Here is a 17,643-nt window from a genome sequence, read left to right on the forward strand (position 1 = left end):
TGTTCTTTTCTCAAAGAAAAGCTGAACTCCAAGTCTTCCAGAAGACCGCTGTTCCCAGCAGCAGCAGCCATAAGCCCCGCCCACCAACTCTATACACAATGTGATTGGTCTGACCAGAGTTTGGTTTTTCCAGCTTGCAAGCCAACAAGGAGTTGATAGACCCCCCCACCCCGGCTGCAAATTCCATTTGCTGCCGCTAGGGTGCGTCTAGATTTCTAGGCTAGGTAAGGCTGGGTATCATTTGAAATGTTTCGATTTTAGATCCAATCCGTTTGCCTGAGTTTTGGCACTGATACCAAAATGATATGAACTTACCTTACTCTGAGGAATGTAACTGTGTTTTACTCCAAAGTGTTCTCAAATATTAAACATTGTCCAAACACAAGGAACTGTGCCCTTCAAAATAGTCTAAAATTATCTTTTTGTTTTTCTTTTTTATTTAAATCAGGAACTATCTGGTATGACCACAGACATATTTATGCCACAGCCAAAACATTTTTGAGGTTTCTGTGTTTCCTGGAGATTTTTTACAGCAGCGGAAGTGCATGAGTTTGATGAAGTGCAAAATAGATATATAGCGCGTTGTGCAATCCCCCCTCACCCCCCACCCCCACCCCGCCCAATACGGCCACAAGCAGAGGCTTTTTCTGATAGAGAAAATCTCAATACATCGGCGTTGTGTGTGTGTGTGTGTGTGTGTGTGTGTGTGTGTGTGTGTGTGTGTGTGTGTGTGTGTGTGTGTGTGTGTGTGTGTGTGTGTGAACATTTGAGGCTCTCCTGACAAAAGGGTGTTGTTTTCCCCGCTGACACTCTGGGCGAGGTGCACAATACATTTCACTAGGCTTTATTATTTATTAATGCTATGTTTACCATGCTGGCAGCCAGGCAGACTGATGACACGTGTTTGTATTTTAAGTGGAAAACAATAGTGCCTTCTGCACGTATGTTTATGGGCTTCATACATAATGAACTTCCTGTGAGATTTCCAGCTGTGTCTAATGTCATGTGTGAGTGACAAAGACTATATTCTGCCCCAACAAAGCCTCCCTGTGGTGGTAAAAAGAAATATCTGCATTGCAAAGAAGCTATTATGTTTTATGGTTTCTATGAATTTAAATGTGGGCTTAATGCAGTTCCTGATTCATGTGCACAGATTCCCACACAGAGCCCAGTGGCTGATCCTATGGAGAATTCTGGCTTCTGAGCATTCATCTCTCCTCTCAGGTAGCAGCTGATGCGTCAGAGTCCTCGCCAAGAGCTCCACAGCAGTGTTCAGTGTCCTGAACTCTGCTGCCCGTCTGCCCTCTGCTCTCCGTTTGACTGTGCAGCGTCATTTCTCTGCAGTGCTGATGCGGCTGCGAGATGCTGACGGAGGAGAAGGTTGACGTCGCGCTGGGCCGCCAGACCTGGGCCTTCTCCGTCACACAGGGCTTTATCTTCACGATGCTGCCACATGTCAAATAACCCCAAACGCCAAAGATGGTATTCCTACTGCGGCCATCTAGAATATAAAGTGTTTCTGCTGGTTAGGGCTGGGTACAGTTTAAAAATATCCAATAGCGGTTCTGGTACCGATAGGGTTGGGTACTGTTGACATTTTTTTCCGGTATTGTTGGATACCCGAAATACAGTTCTTGTACCAGTGGTGTAGTCTACGTGATACGCGGGTATACGCAGTATTCCCACTAAGAAAAGCTCCAGGATTTCCATATACCCACTTAAAAATGCCCAATGACACGCAATAACATATTTTCCGTTATAGTTTTGATATATGTTGAATTGTCATCTGTTTTATTTCTTCACATAGGCTAAATAAAGGGATTTCCACCGAAAATTGGTGCATAAAAGGGTTTCCAAATACAGGAAATGAAGTCACCGATGCTCAAAACTTCTCTGGGGGAGGACACCACGACCCCTCCCTAACCCATTCCTACAAACTATTTCATCAAATAATGATTCATATCCTACACTGCACTGAAACTTGTATTCTTGTGTTTCTATCTAATTCTATTTTAGCCTGATTCAGGAGTTCCCCAGACTTAGCGGTGTTCAGGGTGGCCCCAGATCACTTGTTGATTGGGTCTTCCTGTGAACACTCAGGCGTTCCAGCGTTTCTGACGTGAACACTTGTTTTTGCTTCCCGCGTTACGCTCTCATCGCCGGGCAAATCCCCCTCTGGTGTGGTGTAGCTGCAGACACACCCGAGGCCTGATGCAGCGCTGGGATGTAACAAAGTACACTTACTCCAGTACTGTACTTGAGTCCAAATGTTGAGTCTTTTTCTTTTCATGCCACTTTCTCCTTCTACTCCGCTACATTTCAGAGAGAAATATTGGGTAACACTTTACTTTACTTGAAGGTATCTACATAAGAGTGACATGACACTGTCATGAACACATGACACTGTCATGAACACATGACACTGTCATGAACACATGACACATGAACCCCTAACCCTAAACCAAATGACACGTACTAAAAGAAGCGTTATGTCATAAACATTTATGGCTTGTTGATAATGTTTATGACATGTTCATGACTTATGTAGATACCTTTAAGTAAAGTGTAACCAAATATTGTACTTTTTGTACTGCTACATTCATCTGACAGCTTGTTCATCTGACAAGCACTACTACTAACTACACAACTATATAACGGCCTACAAGTCCAGCTGAGATGATCAGACCATTAAACACACACCTGGTTGGATCCTACTCTTCCTACGATAGGAGGATTTCTCTGAATTGAGTACTTTTACTTTTAATACTTTAAGTACCTCATAATACTTACATGCTTTTACTCAGGTATCCATTTTCAATGCAGGACTTAACTTGTACCAGAGTATTTTTACAGTGTGGTATTAGTACTTTTACTTAAGTAAAGGATCTGAATACTTCTTCCACCACTGGCCTGATGTGCTGAGAGGCTAGTGGTCCAGTTGAATCCCCCTCCTCGGCAGTGACTGTCAGTCAGCCTGTCAGTGAGGGCTCGCAGCCCTCTGGCAGTCCCGACCTGTCAATCAAAGTACATCCAGCAGGGCTCATGGGAACGGGGATGAAACATTCTGGATTTAATTAGCGTTCTAACATCTCATATCTTTACCATGAACTCCATGACAAAGTTTAAGCTAAAAAAGAATTCAGGCAGCTGAATCTATTATCACGACTGAACTACCCCACAGTCTGCAAGCTTGTTTTAAATCCATGTAAAGGCTGTAGCCTGCAGCTGTAAGCTTTGCAAATGCAGCTATTATTGAAATGGCAAAGTGCCCTACTTACCCTTTAGAGACAGCCCTGAAATGAACCAGAAGTGGGTGGCTGACAGCGAGTTTTATGTAAAACTGTCCAAGGGATGGTGCGTCCGAGCGGCGCAGAAGGAACGCAGTCGCCCATAATCAGAGGGTTTCATTTCCCAGCAGGGGCACCTCCGGCTTGGCCCGGGACCCCCAACGATTATGACTGGCTGGGCTCAGAGGTGGGAAGCCGGGGAGGGAGTGTGGCCCTGTCACCGAGATAGGGCTGGGCAATATATCGATATTTTATCGATATATGAGGCTAAATATCAGGCGTAATATCCTGATATGAAACAAGATGTCTTTTCCTGGTTTTAAAGGCTGCATTACAGTAGAGGGATGTCATTTTCTGAACACACCAGACTGTTCTAGCTGTTCTTTTTTTGGATTATTTTTTGGGCATTTTAGGCCTTTATTATATACGACAGCTGAAGATGTGAAAGGGGAGAGAGAGGGGGAATGACATGCGGCAAGGACTGAGCCTTTGTACATGGGGTGCATGCTCTACAATTTCGTTTTTCTGTGGTGCAAAAAAATGAATCGTGAATGACTTCACAATCTCGGAGCTCGTGCTCTGTCTACCTCGGATGGTTTCGACATCATGGCTGACAATCAAAATCCTTCTGGAGAAAAATGAACAGGATTTTTACTTCCGGAACCAATCTGTCAAGCTCTATACTGGGGGGGAAACAGCTTAAAATGAAATAAAAAGAAAATCCGAACAAAGCCAGATTTTTCTGTACAGTACAGTGCATGCAGTTCCTGCCTTCCTGCCCACTGTTCCTCTGTGGCAGCCCAACCCATTGAGTGCAGGGTCTTCTCTATGGATCCTGCTGTGTGTCTGGCCTCTTCAGTGGCCCCCCCCTCATCCGTCCCAGCAGCAGCAGAATGACTGAGCCTGTTGTGCCTCGGCCGCACATGTGACAGCTCTGTGTAGCTGAATGACTCCCCCGCCTCGGTGCCATTATGTTTTATTGGAAGAAGGCTGCTGATGAAAAGAGAGAGTCAACTATCCCTCCGGGGCCACAGGCTCCTCAAACTCACAGCAAAGCCTGCTGGGAGCCCGTCGCCATGGCTGCATCGGGCGACAGAGAGAGAGAGAGAGCGGACGAGAGGAAGGAGGCCAACAGAGTGGAGAAGATTTAAATCACACGTTCCGCTCACACACTGAGGGCGGCTCCTGTATTTCAGGACACCCTCGCAGTTCTTATGCACACATCTCCAAAACAGACACGCTGTCACCTGTGACAAAAAAAACTAAACGGTTTTGTTTCTGGCTGAACATTTGAATACTTGCTGTACAGAGGTGCCCAAATTCTTTCAGTTGAAGGGCTAAAAATGTATCTGGATGGAAGGCCTCGGGCCCAAAATAAATGTTGATGTTGAAGAACACTACAAATCTTTTTTACGTATGTGATTTTCATAGGGACGTTTACCAGATGAGAGCGTGCACAGGTGGATGATGATGCCGTTCATACGGCATCATCATATGTGAGAAGATAACGGCACAGACTTAACTGGAAAGGAAGCAGGTCTCTTCTCTTCCTGTTGTCCTATTTATCTGTTTCTCTCAGTCTTATTTCCTCTGCCTCTTCTTACGCTATGTCTGTTTTTTTTTCTTCTGGTGAGACAGAGAGACCCTAGCAGTCACCACACAGCACACTATCTACATCCACACCTCTGCCATTCAGCTGTTACACTGGGGGATTTTTTTTTTTTACACACCCGATCTTGTGGTTATGAAATCAGTTAATTTTGATCAGATGAACTGTTTACTCTGTGGAGGCCTAATTCAGCCAATAACAGGAAATGATCATGTAATAGACCCCCCCACATACACAAACCATCAGCAGCAGTTTCCATGTGGGTGTCTGCTGTTGCAGAGCAGATAGTTGCATCACATCGCTGAAGCCTGCGTTCACTTGCAGCGCCATTAGCGCTCCGCTCCAGCAGTCGGCGAAGCCACAGAGGCAGATTAAATTAGATTAGCGGGGCTGAGCTTTAAAGTCAAATCAGCAGCTAATGGGTTCTAACATATTTGGCAGCAGTGACAGCGCGTCTTTTGTAAATAAAGGGCAGTTAGGAGGTGCGCCATGCAGTTAACCCCCGGCCCTCCTGCCACACAATGACTCCATTGTGTCATTCGACTGTCAGTCAAAGAGCTGGAAGCCACTGTCAAGTTTATCCAAGTCTGGTGGAGATTTATCTTGTGGGTAAAAGTAGCCTTGTAGAGTCTCAGAAATGTCCTTTATGGTTTAGTTCTGCACTCACTCAATGAGGAAAAAAGACCTAACTTTTTTATTTCAGAATGTTTTTTTTTTCTTTCTTTCTTCAGGTTAGCTCACTGTTTAAGTCATGATGTAGTCATAGACCCCTGCAGTCCCATGTCCCATCGGTGTGTGAATGTGTGTGAGCAGCGTTTCCTTTTTTTTTAGGAGTGGGGACAGGTCTGTCCAAACAACTGTTTCCAGATGTGTGATATCAGGACAATGAGCTGACAAGTTGAACGTTGTCCAATCAGAACGGACCCACCGCGGTGAGGTTTTTGGTGGAGCTGTTCGTTTAATAGTCGACTCGGAAGAAAGCCAACGTTTTGACGATAAACTCCATCAACACAACAGTATGGGGAGTTAAACTGGTACGGCCCAATGACCTCTCAATAGTTGTACTTGTTAAACTGCAGTGTGAGCAGCAGCCCTCGGGGGGTGCATTATTTCTGATACAGTGGCGGCAGACATTTTGCGATGGTGGGCCGCCACTACAAAATCAACATAGAGGAAACACTGCACTGGTGTGAGTGTTTAGTCGTACTAGAAAAGTGCTATATAAATACAGCCCATTTACATTTATATACAATGACTAAGTGGGTAAACAATAAAAAGAGCTAATAAGTCTGGTAAGTTCAGAAAATGACCTCTCTTGAATGTAATGCAGCCTTTAAAACACTTGTGTCATATCACAATACTATGATTTCCAAAATATAAGACGATATCTAGCCTCATATATCATTGTGGATATAATATTGATATATTGCCTAGCCCTATTTGAGCCTTTGAAAAAAAAAGGTTAAAATAAAAATAACTGATTAAAGCCTCAAAATGGACAAAAGGCACTAGAAGTTTATCAGGCAAGTTGATATTGGTAATTTAACTCAATACATCAATAATAAAAGCTATTGACTAAAACAAGGATTGTGTGCGCGTGTGTGCGTGCGTGAACCGTGAGTCTTCTTCCTCTTTTTCGTGAATCTTCTTCCTAGCAACTACAGAGGCAGCTAAACCTTATAGGTTGACGATTAATTTAACCCTTCACACAACACAAACTGAATAGGCAGATTGGAAGGTTTTTTTTCATCAAAAACGTTTTGTCTGCATGTTGATTGTCAAAGTATGAATTATAACTGATGCCTTTTTAAATATAACTTTTTTGGAATAACTTAGACCCTCTCTGAGGCCCTAGAGGGCCCTGACAATTCACACTGTGAACCATACATGGACCATGTCATTATTATATAAGTCATATGTTGGTCCCTTGCCATTGTCCCAAAGCATTCTGGGAAAAGTTTGCAAGACCCATTTTCACAACGAAGTGTCAACGACGGCGGCTGGCACATGCAGTTGATATTCATGTTTTATGGAATGGGACGATGAATAATAAAAGCGTCTCTATGTCCCTGCAGGGCCTCTGTTTCGGCGGCACGCAAAGCAATGTGGAGGAAATAAAAATCCTGAAACGCTGAAAACCAGAGGTATGAATCTTCACACCCCGCTGGACTCGCACCCTCTCACGCCCATTTGTGACCTCACACAGATCCTCTTGTCCATGAATTCAGGCGTGTTTTTCCTGCATGAGTTACAGTAACCTCATGTAGATACTAACAGCAGATGGACTGCAAAACATACTCATTCTGGAGGACTTTCCTCGTCTTTTAGTGCATGTGTGTCATAAGGATAGCAGAGCACACACACACACACACACGCATTAAAGCACACACACAGATACCCACCAGCTGGCCACAACTAGCCGTTGGTTGTTGTTTCACGTTGTCCTACAGGGAAACAGATGCCACCAGCTAAAAGCTAAAGTGTTGTATTCCTATATATTTATATACAGCTTTATACAGCATACAACCTGACCCGACTGTGTATTTCTGCTGCTGCCATCTTTAATCCGCAGCACTAAGCAGCAGCAGTGAGGTCGGCCCATTAAACTCTGCAGGGGTTAATGTGAAGTCTATTCCACTGTGTGATTTCTCATATGATCAGTGTGGGTGTTCTTTCTCATCCCATGCCACATGGCTGATAAATAGGCAGGAGTTTGGGATTGAAATAAAGCGGTGAAAGTCAAGCATACATCATGTGATGGAGTGTAGGCAGCATAATGCACTTTTATTCCGCCTCTGATCTGCGGTCAGTCCTCAAATCATGCCAAGAAGTTCAAATTTTTAGTATCTTTCTGATTTAACCATCTGAAGTTTGAGATGCCTTAGTTTCCATCGGCCAATAATACAAACAAAAGTCAATATTTCAGTATTGCTGCATCATTATTACAAAAGACTCCCACCTATTATTGTATAAATATTTGATACATTTCATTGGCATTTTAATATTGAACTTAAATCAATAATTAGAGTCAACTCCGACCTGCGGCCCTCACTAAGACACTTTATGTTCTTTCATTTGTCACCCATCTATCTGTTATAAACCAGCAGCTAGCAGCATGGCCTCATCATGTTTAAGTCGGGAAGTTCAACCCAAGTCAAGAGCTTTCTATTTGACACAGCAGCCATTTGTTAGCTTTACTAGTTCTGCGCCCTGTCTTGAATTGAAAGAGAAGTCCGTGTCTGGCCTAGTCAGAGGCATTTCACTCTGTAGCTTCCTCTTCTCGAGTGTAAGCTTCCAACAATCCAAAACCCAGCCCGCTGACAGAGGAGACACATTGTAAAAACCCAGCCGAGCAACCGCCAAACCGCTAAAAATGAAGAGGAGGGTTTTGTGGTAGAATTCCTCAATTTGTTAGTGGAAACCAGCTAATCGAGGGATTCTTCCGGGAAACCAGGCGATCCGACATTCGTAGCGAGTGTATTCATTATGCAGGCTCAGTCATCGCTACGCTAGTAGCTCCTTTATTATGAGGGCTCCAAATTCCCCGGGTGCTTCTGCAATGTCTCTGCTGCTCCGAGACGGAGCAAGTAAAGCGGGCTCTTTGCGGCATTTTGCATGTGACTCAGCTCTTTTTTTCCTGAGGTGAGGGTGACATAGAAGAGATGCCACAGGACACGGCAGGCGTCAGAAGACGCTCTGTAGATCTGCAACGGTAGCACATCAACAGCAGCCTTAGTGTGGGAACGTGGAGCACACATACCTGGGTACATCCCTCCATCTGTGTGTGTGTGTGTGTGTGTGTGTGTGTGTGTGTGTGTGTGTGTGTGTGTGTGTGTGTGCGCGCATGCGCGCGCGTTTGTGCTTCAGCGGGTGGGTGGTATTGTAGGCTGGTGAGAAACAGAAAGTGAGTCACCGATTCCGAGCTTCCACTTCTCTTTGCCTCTCTGCTAAACAGCACACTGGTAATTATCCTCGCGTCATCCGAGACATTGATATTCATCGCTAGAATCATTTGCAGCCATGAGACAAACACATACTTGTGTTCGCCTTTTTTTCTCCTCACAGCTCCAAAGCTGACTGTTAGCCCTCTCCTCCCCCAAGCGTTGGGGTACCTCCAGGATAATGACTGTGCCAGTGTGGGCTGCGCAGCTATTCACCGAAATGTCAGCGTCGCCCTCAGATGGCGGCTCCATTGTGGCTCTCAGTTTGCCTGATGGTAAGAAGACGCCAGGCCGTGGGCAGGAGTGGTCCCGCTAATGAACCTAGTTCAACTTTACTCCATAATATTGACACATCTGGTGACATTTTTCGTCCGCATGCCTTCCCTCCCCCTAATTACTGCAAAGTGAAGTGAAGCCACCATAGCTCACGGGATGTACTCTACTGTGTGTTGGCTCTCTGTGCTTGTTACCCACTCTTAAGCTACGTCCACACCAAAAATAACAACCCGGCGATTTTCTGCAGGGTTGTGCAGCGGATGGGGGGTTGGGGGGGAGTCAATGAAACGGCCTATTTTTGTGACATCCTGTTGTGTTACATGACTGGCCACCGCAGCCTGACGCGGGGTTGCAAAGCGTTACTACTCTGCTGCTCGTTAGTCCGTTACTGCAAAACCTCAGCTCCACGACTCGCCGCAAGTTGGGTTATTATTGGAGGTTTATAGGTTACCATGGCAATGGTACACATAAAAACGGCTGCTGCTCTGACCATTCTGCTACGTTGATTTGAATGGACGTTGACGTTGATTTCTGTCCATTTCATTTCTATGGTCACACGCTCATATAACAGATAAGATAATAAGAGGAACATTTTATTTAGATTCAATAGAGATGTACAGTTTTACCGGGCTTTTTCAATGTGAAATAAAGCCACACTTTCAAGCGCCACTTGCTGTGCTCCATGGCTGCAACACAACAAGCGCCTGGAAGTATGGCGGCCACTACGGAAACCAAAATGTAGTAAATTGGGATTAGGACAAGATGAATGGGGTTGGGTTTAGGACAAGAAGAACTTGTTGGGTTTAGGAAAACACAAAACTTGGAAAGGAAACATCACACGCGGGACACAAAGTCACACGTGGGACGCGATCCCCGGTCTCCTGGGTGAAAGTCCTGTGTTTGACCCATCCTCCACCCCGACCAACCTCCCTACGCAGCTTTTCACCCTTTTATACTACTCGCTACGGCATATACGGTAATGTAAGTCAATGGAGGCCAAATGGGCGTTGATAAACACGCTAAAAAAAAAGTATGAGTATTGATAACACGGCAATAATGGCATACGAATTGGCGTGTCATACATACGCCACTTCATGAGATCAGTCTGATTTGCTGGTTTCCGCTGTGAATATAAACTGGATACGTTTGGGTACTGTTACCTTGGGGTTCTTTTAAACTGTGATGGACATTTAACACTATTCCGACATGTTATTGTACAGAGCCAATAATGAATCAATGAATCAAGAAAATAAAATACCCAGAACTATTCAGTGAGCTCTTGCTACTTGTATAAAAGCATCTGCATTTGTTATGTTTAAATTCTAAAGGTTTTTCTTTTAATTTGTCACCCATCTGTAGTTCAAGTTCAGTCAGCTTTTTCCTACATTTCCCATAATACAGTTGGAAACATACCAAAGATAACAATAAGGACCTGTTACGTTCAGTTGGTTATACATGTCAGTAATGAAAGGTAAAGGGCACATGTCACGTCAGTGAACACTGGGGAGGTTTGCTTAACAAATTATTCCCATGCATGACTGTAGAACAATGTGCTGGAAATGTCCCAAGATAAAAAATATACACCCAACCAAAAATGCAGGTTTGTCTGCCAATAGTGTTGTTTTTAGGGTGGCTTTTTCCTCAGTAGCCGGGTCGGGCTTGCACAGCAAGAATTATGCGTTACGGTTGGAATTTGTGTTCTTTGCAGTGCCCTGCTCTCTCACTCTTAAATGTGTCTTTCAAACACTGTAGTTGAGTAATAAAAAAACATGGAGGACGTGGAGAGGAAAAAGAGCCAGAAGAGGTGGGTTGACTGACCACCTGCTCCGAGTGGTTTTAATCTACACCTCTACAGAAAGTTCTTTTGATGTTTCATCTTCTCTTTCATCCCACATCTTACGTTAGAAAAATGAGGCCAGGATGGGCGTAGGAAAGTCAGGGGCTGGAGGGGGGGACATTTTAATGATCTCGCACTTAACGCCCTCGTCTGCCTACCGTTGCCTGTTACAGAGGCAAGCTGGGTGGGTGGATGGCCACGTGCAGAAGGCTGACGTTTGGCTCCGAGAGCACCCGGGATATTTAGGCAGTGTGTTTGTACTGATTTGTCTCATTTGTTTGACTGGGGAAGTAACATGGTTTATAGTTTATGAGCTGTCTCTCTCTGTTCAGCGCCGACAGCTGGCTGGATGCTGGCGGCAGAGTGCTGTTCTACTGCTTACAGGGTGCGTGTGTGTGAGCGTGCGTGCGTGTGGTTGTGTGTGAGCGAGAGAGCCTACTGTGCAAATGCTACAGCGCCATAACCTCATCCTGTTTTACTAACTCTCCAACTTGCTAAAGAGCCCACCTTCAACTAGAGATGTTCAGATACCATTTTTTCCCTCCCGATACCGATTGCAATACACGTCCTGTGGGTATCGGCCGATACCGAGTACCGATACCAGTGTGTTAAAAAAAGAGAGATCATACTACGCCTGCATGACTGTGATATGATTATCATTGTGGTAAGGCCTGGCTCAGGTTAAACCCTTTGTAAAACATGAATGAATACAGCAAATGGAAGAAATTTATTTTTAAATAGAACCGTTTAAAACAGTAGTGAAAAAGCAACTTAAATATAGGAATAATTATTTAAAAATAATAAAGTGCAGCCACAATATTGTAAAATAAAGGCTTTTAAATGTCTGAATAGAACAGTATAAAACAGTAGTGCAACAGCAACTAAATAAATATAGGAATAAAAAAAATTAAAAAAAAACATTAAGTGCAGCCACAATTTTGTAAAATAAAAAAGGCATTTAAATAGAACAGTATAAAACAGTCAAACAGCAACTTTAATAATTCCTTTTTAAAAAAAAAAGTGCAGCCATTATGTACTAAAATAAAATCTTTAAATAGTGCAGTATTTAACAATAGTGCAACACCAACCTATAAAGTAAAAATAAAAATAAAAAGAGCAGCAGCTACACAATAAACAATACTTTAAAACAAGTAGGCTACACATTGCATTTTAGCAATTTAGTATTGCTCATAATTTCAAGAGCAAAGGCAGATTATTCTTCAAGAAGATGAGCATTTCTGCCCTCTCTCCTCCTAGCCTGTTCCTTCTTGCATCAACAATGCTGGACGCTGCACTGAACAGTCTCTCACTTTCAACACTGGTACAAGGAGCACAGAGAAACTTTGCAGCAGTGGCAGCCAGGGTCGGAAAACGAATTTGGTTGACTCCCCAGTACTGGAATGGGCTGTCTGAGCGTGGGACCATTTGCTCTGTCAAATATGTCTGTATTTGAACTTGTGTGCTTGTGCTACTTGCCCCACGTTCCTCATCATGCTCCTGCAGGATTTCCTCAAACAGGCATTTCAAGCTGCTCTTTCTGCAGCTGCTCTTTCTGCTCCTGCTGCTGTCTGGCTGTGCTTCCATACTGTACGTGGAGCTTTATGGGGGTTTTCTGGCACTGTCTCTGCTCCCTCAGGTGTGGTCCTGCTCAGTAACGCCTCCATCTTCTCCCTCTTGATGTTGTCTGCCCCTGTGAAGTATCTAAAAACAATGACAAATAATAAATAAATGTCTTAATGTGTAAAAAATAGCAACCTCCTCCATAGTAGTTTTTAGTGGTAACATATTAATGCAATAGTAATCAATAATAATGCAATATCTAGTTATCCAAAATACCATTTCAAAATTTTGTTTATAATATAGACTTTGAATAAAAAAAATATTAGACAAACCTGTCTTTGAATCTTGGGTCTAAAAGAGTGGCAACTGCATACAAGGGCTCGTTCTCGATGGTCTTGAATCTTTTCTGGACAGCCTCAAGAAGGGTTGTTTTCATGGTTTTTATATATATATATCTCAACCATATAGTAGGTACTTTTCCACCTCGTTGCTACGTCTTGGTGCAGACGTTTGATGGTCATTTGGAGATCTTTTTGAATATTCTCCAGGATCACATGAACATTTTCCACTTTACTAGCATCCCCTCAATTGCTTCGGCAATTAATGTGCCAGTATGTGACCCTCGGAACTCGTTGGCGTGCAGCACTGCACTTCGAGGGGTAAATGTTGACTCACTGTCCACCCAGTGTGACGGTAAACTTAGCAAAGACATGGGGCACACGTCGGAGCTCCAAATGTCCGTGGTAAAGCTGATTGCCTGCACGTCTTTCAGCATATACGAAATGTGTTCCCTAACGGCCTCGTATAATTTGGGTAGCGCAGTATCGGATATATATTTACGACCTGGCAAACAGTACCTTGGCTCCAAATGCTCCATTAAGCGGCGAAATCCCACATTTTCGACAACAGACAGGGGTTGGTCATCCAGGACAATAAACTCCAAAATTTTGTCGGTTATCTTTGTTGCTTTTTGGCTGTCTTTAGGGAATTTATCTCGTCGCTGGAAGGCAGTTTTCAGAGTTTGCTGCTGCAGTTCGTTCTTCTTTTTCCCCTTTACTTTGGTAAATTCGTCGTGCTCTTTAGCGTGACGCGTCTTCAGATGTTTGATTAAGTTGCTGTTGTTGAAATTTGCAAAACTCGTGCCACCCCTCAAAATTGCTTCTTTACATATGTTGCATGTCGCCATCTTACTGGTGGGAAAAGCCACTGTAAAGTACTGCCAAACCGCCGACATGATGTGCTAACCTTAGCTCCTTTTTAAGGAGGCGCCAGGTGAACAATTCTTCTTCGCCCCTCTAAAACAGCAGCTGCTGATGGCAGCACAGCGCAACTTTTTTAAAAGCGGCGAAGAAGAACTGTGTCAGAGATGTCGGAGCTTTATATATATGTCAATGGAGCTAACCAGTAAATGGATTCCTATTTCTAATAAAGTACGTGGTATCGGATCGGTGCCTGGACTCCAGTACTCGCCGATACCGATGCCAGCATTTTCGGCAGTATTGGAGGCATTTCCGATACTGGTATCGGAATCGGAACAACTCTACCTTCAACACGTGCTGCAGCTCCCTAATGACTTGCTTTGGATCTGTTCACTGATTTATGATTTTTGAAATCTCTTCTCATACATGTACTTGTCGGGTTCAAGGTGTGAGTGTATTTTATGTCACTGCACCCTCTTGTCTCTCCTGTCAAACCCAAGATACGGTCCTGCCTTGAATCTACGCTGTAGCTACGTCAGTAGGTACCTAGAGATACAGACCCTACGCCATAACCTAACGTGCACCTCGCAAAAAAATTTAACTACACGCAGACCTCAACACCTGTGATTGGTCCACTTGGCCGTGGCTTGGTAGCGTTGCAGTTCCCCCGACTCATTTCCTGGTTCTCCTTCTCCATAAACAAAATGAAATCAAGGAGAGGGTTAACTTCTCCATCTAAAAATTTCCCACCGTGGTCAGAAAGAACGGGGGAGACACTTTGTTTCTCTCACTATGAGTCTAGAGTTGGTACTCGCTCTGAAGCTAATCGCCGTCACTCTCTCACTCGCTCGACCACACACTCCCCACGCACATACACATGCCGGCCCTGCTGTTTTCTTATAGCGATACGCTAGAACGAAGCGGACACTAGTATAAACCTCAGGTCACTTACATAGGCGTTGCAGTAACCCGTAAGCTCTGTGTAAAGCCACTGCAGAACCATAAACCCCGCTTTGTTTCTAACATAGCAGAAATGCATCATCTGTCTAAAGGCATGCAGATTAAGTGTCGAGGCCACCATATGGCCTGGGAGGAGAGAATGAACGCAGGTTTTGAATGGCCAGTTTGAAAAAGCAGGGGTTGGGGAATCAGATGGCTGGAACAACAGCAGCTGTAGCTCCTCAGTGACACGCTTTAGACTTACTGCCCAGCCTGCTGAGATATGTGACAGGTATATTGTCACCAGAGCTGCAAGAGGCTTTGGGTGTTCCAGTCCTTCTAGTGGCTTTACACTCTGATGGGCTTATTATGGACACAGATGCACCGAGGCTAACAATGGAGTCTTTCACTTGGCCGTGGCGGGGCTGAGAACCTTGCACTGAAACATTTCTGGTTTGCAAATGAGCCCGATCTTAACCCACCCAGGCAAAGATGACCATCGACAATTGTAACAAAGAAAACCTCTGCGCCAGAAACGCCACACATCCCATTGAGGTCACTACACAGAGTTTCACTTATCTAAACTCTCCATGTGGACCGGACTTTGATCACTCAAAGCTCTCAGTGTTCCTGCTCAGCTTTGTCATTATGTCGTATTCACCAATTTACTGACTGCAGCCTGTCAAGTGGTCTGGTGCTGTTAAACGGTGCCAGCACCAAGGCAAAGATGAGAGCACTTTTGATGTTGCGCTAGCTTCCTCTGCTCGGGGCAGTCTGGCTTGTCAATAGTCAGCCGCAGTTTCCATCAGCGCTCCACATGTTGGAGGTTTAGCTGTGAGGTGGTTTTAATTGTAATGGGAGGGGATAAGGGGTATGTAGAGGGGGGAGAGTTGCAGCGGTTGGGCTGCCCATATGCTGGCCTCGGTCCCCAGGGACTAAGCCAGTAGCTTAATGAGCAACCCCGCAGGAATTAGTGCTTCTTTAACCTCAGTGTTTTGGCTGCTGGGAGAAGCCCGCTGCTCAGCTGATTATAGCCACTGATGGGGGGTGGGTGGGGGAGAGGACGCTGCCACCTCATCATGTCTGTAAGCAGGCTTGTAGACTTTTTTTCTAAACTGTTTGAGGAGAGAGCTTCAACACTTTCCTCCAACATCAGAGCAATTCGGAAGACTCTAGTCTCGCTTTGCCAGACCTTCCTCCACAGCGCTGCGGTGGCTAGTCCACGCAGCATTCTGGGATGGGAGAAAACTGGCTCTGGTTTATTGGCATTTATTTAAACCAATCACAATCGGTGACAGCGCCACTGCTAAATAGCCTCGGGAAGAAACGTGTTTTGGTGAAACGTGCACTTTCAAAATTAATTTTAGTCGTGCAACAGAAAACTCTGATTGGACAGATAGTCTAGCTAGCTGTCTGGATTTACCCTGCAGAGATCTGAGGAGCAGTTAACCATAGTCCTCACAAATCCACCAGAGGTTAGAACGGCAACACAAAGAAAGAGGAAGGGGACGGACATCCGGCCAAAAATTTGTGAAATTAGTTCCAGTGGCACCTGGGCAATCCCCTAAATGAATCGTTGTCGATATAGACTTGGAAGACTATGATCAGGGGTGGCAGTAACTCAGTCTGTGGGGACCTGGCTTGGGAACCAGAGGGTCGCCGGTTCAAGTCCTGGTAAAGTATGGATTGTGGCTGGATTGTGTGACATCTCTCCAATTAGTGCATGTATAGGTCATGGGCATGTGTGTGTGTGTTCCAGGCATTTTAATGTTTGTAATGAGTGTAAAATGTAATTTCCCCTTGGCGGATTAATTAAATGTCTTCTTCTTCTTCTTCTTCTTCTTCTTCTTCTTCTTCTTCTTCTTCTTCTTCCATTTCTAATGATGTGTTCCAGTTGAACTGGAAAGTCGGAATTCTAAGTTCCCAGTTTGAAACGTCAACTGGAACGCCCGCTGAAGTCGGATTTCCGACTAGAAATTAGGGGGAGCCTCACCAACCCCGACTTCACAATCCAACACGGCTGCTCCGAGCATCAACAGTTGTGAAAGCTGTATGAATATACAGTTCTTAGCACTTCTGTCTTATTTGTGTCTCATTAAATCAGTCATACACACAGTCCTGTCCATCTTCTATCTGTTGACATGTTGCTACGGTGCTTGTATGCCCAAAATACAGCATAGTGCGTTGATATCAACTGGTATTGCTGACAATGGCTAACCTGGCTATAGTCCCCCCTACTTTGTTAAATATAACGGTTTTCCGACTTGTTACTGGAACACGGTCAACTTGGGTGTGACATCATTCCCGGTTCAGACCTCCGACTTCGGTTAATGGAAGGCTGAGAATTGTTTGAATTTTGCGATATGAGTGGCAACACAATACCACGTATTCAGTACTGACAACAAAACTCTACATACTTTACTTTGAAATATAGTAAGGTATCTAGAAATAAATAACATGTTTTTCTACAAAACCCATTTTTTTTTATTTAACAAAAGAAGCCAAAGTTCACAGACAAGTAGTTGTACAAGAACTTTACCTGAATAAACTACTAAACAAAATTGTGATTTAAATCTCCAAACAAACCACCACACCAATGGCTTAAGGTTTTGAGGAGAAACATACCCATAACGTTTTAATCAACCAAGTACACAAACTACACATAGGGTTAATTTATATAAGCCCTCTGAGATCTGTAGACACCATTGCTGCCTCTCCCACGTGATATTACTGTGGTGAGTGAAAGTCTGCCTCGTTCATAACCAAGTCTGAGAGGTGCAAAATATGGACTCACAGCTTTGGTGTCTGTGGTCTGTAAGGACACATGCTTCTATCACGCAGGGTACATTGATTTTGAAGAGAGACTTTTCAAGACCTGGACACAAAAAAAACAGTTCCACATTGTCACAGTGACATTGTTGGAGAAGCCGTAAGGATTTTGATGGGGATATTTCAAACATAAACCTTGCACGGCAGCTGAATTCTCGCAATATCA

At 44.2% G+C, this 17,643-nt stretch overlaps 1 protein-coding gene across 3 annotated transcripts in view; it reads left to right on the forward strand.

Annotated features, from left to right (window-relative positions):
* fynb (FYN proto-oncogene, Src family tyrosine kinase b) overlaps nucleotides 1-17,643 on the forward strand; it is a 98,639-nt gene that overhangs the window by 8,866 nt on the left and 72,130 nt on the right. For 2 of the 3 annotated variants that reach the window (XM_028604527.1, XM_028604529.1), the window contains exon 2: nucleotides 6,972-7,040. The exons of the other annotated variant lie outside the window; for it this stretch is intronic. The gene's annotated coding sequence lies outside the window, so the exon portion shown is untranslated. The remainder of the gene's footprint in view (nucleotides 1-6,971; nucleotides 7,041-17,643) is intronic. 3 annotated transcript variants of the gene reach the window in all.

Source organism: Perca flavescens, chromosome 18 (genome assembly GCF_004354835.1).
Source record: "Perca flavescens isolate YP-PL-M2 chromosome 18, PFLA_1.0, whole genome shotgun sequence".
Taxonomy (NCBI): domain Eukaryota; kingdom Metazoa; phylum Chordata; class Actinopteri; order Perciformes; family Percidae; genus Perca; species Perca flavescens.